The sequence below is a fragment of the Sapajus apella genome, unplaced genomic scaffold (assembly GCF_009761245.1).
Source record: "Sapajus apella isolate SASKATOON/1434 unplaced genomic scaffold, GSC_monkey_1.0 scaffold3673, whole genome shotgun sequence".
NCBI classification, from domain to species: Eukaryota; Metazoa; Chordata; class Mammalia; order Primates; family Cebidae; genus Sapajus; species Sapajus apella.
Window position 1 is genome coordinate 474 of NW_022440599.1, and position 4,251 is coordinate 4,724.

Genomic DNA, 4,251 nt, shown 5'->3' on the forward strand with positions numbered 1-4,251 from the left:
GGGTTTTGAACTGAGCACTCTGGTCCAAGCGATAGGAGCGTCAATCTCAGAGAAGCCCAGTTGTCTGGCGTGCATTCTGAGGAGTGGGTTCTCTGTTGCACTGAGCCTCTCTGCGTGTTTCCTTCTTGTTTTCAGCAGAACAAGGGGAGGTGGACATGGAGAGTCACCGGAACACCAGCGCAGAGCCAGCTGGTAAGAAGGATGGGGAACGACGGCTCGCACATGCGGCCAGTGTTCCTATTTTATGTTCTCTGCCTGCTCCCATCTTGCCGTTCTGCTCACGTTCTCAAAGTTGGTTGCTTGGCTTTGAATGTGTTCCTTCATGTCTTGTTGCTTTTGAGGGATTCTTTGAAGAGTCGATGAATGTATCAGCTGTCTAGGGCCTGGGCTCCAGAGAAGACATATATGTGCCTAAGTCTCTCTTTAAGAAAAGATTGAGGAAGTTTTCCCAGGAGTTCAAGACCAGCTTGGCCAACATGGTGAAACCTCATCTCTACTAAAAACACAAAATTAGCTGGGTGTGGTGGCGGGTCCCTGTAATCCCAGCTACTCGGGTGGCTGAGGCAGGACAGTCACGTGAGCCCGGGAGGGGGAGGTTGCAGGGAGTCAAGACCGCAGCCATTGCACTCCTGCCCCGGCGACCCAGCGAGACTGTAGCACACCATCAGTGCCTCATCAGGAAGTCCACAGCTGGCTGCTGTGTGCTGGGAATTACAAGTCGATCTCCTGAAGTATAGCTTGTCAAGTTTTGCTGTAAACCATTGTTTTGTTGGCACAGATAGGGTCTCACTGTCGCCCAGGCTCAAGTGCAGTGGCACGACCGTAACCCACCGCAGCCTCAGCCTCCTGGGCTCAAGGGAATCTCCCACCTCAGCCTCCTGACCTGATTAGCTGGGACCACAGGCATGCACCACCATGCCTGGCCGATTTGTTTTTTTTATTCTGTAGAGACAAGGTCTCACCAGGTTGCCCAGACAGGGTCTCACTATGCTGGCCATCGTGAGTTCAACGGATCCCCTCACCTCAGCCTCCCAAAGTGCGCGGATTCCAGGAGTAAGCTAGTGCACCCAGCCTGCTGTCACTTTCTAAAAATCCTCCCAACCAGGTGCAAAATGTGGTCAAGAGGAATCTCTTTAATTCGTGAGAAGTTTCTCAGGGTAAAAGGCAGGCATTTTGCCGTCAGAACCACTTTTGAAAATGGCAAGAAAGAAGCGTACGTGTGTATATATATGCATGTGTTTCTGCCTTTTATTTGTGCATAAGCTGGAACCTTTTGCCTGAGAGATGCAACATTTATTTTTAATAGGAGCCATCAAATTGAGATGTATTTTTAATTAAATGATTTAAAGTATTCTAATTTGTGTGTGTGTGTGTGTGTGTGTGTGTGTGTGGAGATGGAGTGTCTCTCTGTCACCCAGGCTGGAGTGCAGTTGTGCGGTCTCGCCTCACTGCAACCTCCGCCTCCCAGGTTCAAACGATTCTCCTGCGTCAGCCTCCTGAGTAGCTGGGACTACAGGCACGCGCCACCATGCCCCACTAATTTTCTTGGTATTTTTAATAGAGACGGGTCTTTCACCATGTTGGCCAGAGTGGCCTGTAACTACTGACCTCAAGTGATCTGCCCACCTCGGCCTCCCAAAGTGTCGGGATGACAGGCATGAGCCACCACACTTGGCCTTGAACTTTAAAAAGCTCTAAAGACAGAGACTTTTAGAAAGTTAGTGTCTTCATGGCGTTTCACACCTGTCATCACGGCACTTTGGGAGGCCAAGGAGGGAGATCACCTGAGGTTGAAAGTTTGAGACTAGCCTGACCAACATGGAGAAACCAAGTCTTTAAAAAAAAAAAAAAAAGTTGATGTCTTGCTGACCGCTCTTTCAACTCAGGGAAAGATGTTCAGAACAAGCTATTATCTTAAAGAGAGAAGGAATATTTCTTCTGCCCATTGTAATGAAGTTGCCTAGCTTCATTAGCAAGCACGTTGGCATATATGTGTGGGGCTCTTGTTACCCGAAGGGCTTTGCATTCCAGTGCTTCCTGCCAGCCTATTTGGAAGAAAAATGCCATTGTCTTTAATTCCTTCTTCCAAATCCCAGCTTCTCCCTCCGAAATAGTTTTAAGACCGACATGCAAAATAAAGCTTCCAAAACTTAAATGAACAGACCAGAAAATCTCAGCCCTGTATCTTTCAGATCAGTAAAAACTGCATACTCTCATTGAGAGCAGGTATTCTGCCATTTGGTAAATAACAGACATTTGTTACTGTCTCTGTGACATCGTTAGTAGAAAATGTCTTCCCTGGTTTTCCTTATGCTGCTTCTGCAGTATCCATTTTTTTTTTGTATGTATGGCATCGTTCAATGAAATTGATCGAATTGGTTGAGATTTAGGGTTTTGCTTTTTTCGTGATGAACTTTGGACCCATTTTTTTTATGCGGAAATAAAATCACTGGCTCCTGAAAGTTTTAGGAAGCCCTGTTTATGTGAGTACTCAGGGAACTGGGAATGACTTTCTTTTCTCCCTGCTTCCCACAGTTCAGCGTACTCTTTTAGAGAAGTAGAAGATTGTCGGCGGAAACAGCCCAGCTGTTGGCAGCAGGGTTAGGACACCTACCGGAGGCTCCTCCCCAAAGAACACCTGCATGAGAACAGAGACGGAGGCCTTCTGTTCATGGCGGATTCCTTGTTTTAATCTTGCGATGTTCTTTGCTTGTTGTTGCTGGGTGGATGTTGTTTACTAACGCTGAATTTTACATCCAAACGGGGACAGGGACTTGGACCCCCATTCTCCAAGACCCAGCGGGGTTTCCCATGGGATGTGAAAGGCTGGCCATTATTACGTCCCTATAAGTCAAATATCAACCCCACCAAGGCACCGTTGTCCGGAATCTCGGTTGTTTACAAATCATGTGTGCATTGAGCACGTCTGAAGCTCCCACGGTCGCTTTGACCTTTTTTTAATTAAAATAAGGTAAGCCCTTCAATTTGTTTCTTCAGTATTTCATTTATTTGTGAAGACATTTCTTTTTCATGTCAGACTAATAAAAAGAAATTAGAAACCAAGTACTTTCTCTTACCTAAATGTTTCACCGAGGGCAGATGTTAAAGAAGGCTGTAGGCATTTAATTGGATGGGTTCCAAGTTGTCTTTTTCTGGGGCTTTAAGGTAGAATTTTCAACCTAACTGCCAGCTCTTTATTTCCAAAATTTCCTTTTAGGGCTCTTTTCCTTTCCCCTGTCCTGCCACATTGAGACCAGTGCTCTTCTGCACCCAGATACTCCAGCCAGATACTCTCCTCCATCCAGATACTCCCTGTTTCCAGATATGCTCCCTGCAGCTAGGTTACCCCCCAAGTCCAGATACTCCCTGCTTCCAGATACTCCTCTGTATCCAGATATTCCTCTGAATCCAGGTAGTCCCTACGTCCAGATACTGTCCTCCATCCAGATACTCCCTTGTATCCAGGTACTGTCCCTGCATCGAGGTACACCCCTGAGTCCAGATGCTCCCTGCTTCTAGATACTCCTCTAAATTCTTGTACTCCCTACATCCAGATACTCTCCTCCATTTAGATTCTGGTTTGTAGCCATGTTCTCCCTGCATCCAGATATCCCCTACATTCTGGTACCCACCCCAAATTCAGATACTTCCTGCTTCCAGTTATTCCCCTGAATCCAGATACTCTCTGAATCTAGGTACTTCCTGCATCCAGATACCCCCTGTATCCAGGTACTCTCCTCCATTCAGATACTCCCTATATCTGGATACTCCCTGCATCCAGATGCTCTGTTTCATCCAAATACTCTCCTCCATCCAGATACTCCCTTCCATCCAGATACTCTTCCTCCATCCAGATACTCCCTTCTATTCAGTTACTCTCCTCTAGCCACATACTCCCTTCCTTTTAGTTTCCTCCATCCAGATACTCCCTTTAATCTAGTTACTCCCTTCCACCCAGATACTCTCCTTGATCCAGATACTCCCTTGTATCCAGATACTACCTTTCATCCAGTTACTCTCCTCCATCCAGATACTGCCTTGTATCCAGGTACTCCCTGCATCCAGATGCTCCCTGTATCCAGCTACATTCTGCATCCTGATACTCACCTGCACCCAGATACTCCCTTGTGTTCTCTTGAGTTTCATATGGGTTAAATATCACAAATTTGCTAAGAGTCTGTCCAGTCTTCACATAGTGTTGAACTACTTTGATGTAAAAGGTGGGTTGAATGTGGGGGTCACACAGCTTTG

The 4,251-nt window shown here is 46.5% G+C and overlaps 1 long non-coding RNA gene across 1 annotated transcript; it reads left to right on the plus strand.

Annotated features, from left to right (window-relative positions):
* Positions 1 to 4,042, plus strand: LOC116547583. The gene is made up of 3 exons (XR_004267101.1): positions 1 to 192; positions 2,536 to 3,465; positions 3,818 to 4,042. It is a non-coding gene; the product is annotated as an uncharacterized LOC116547583 (long non-coding RNA).
* Positions 4,043 to 4,251: the final 209 nt, after the last annotated feature.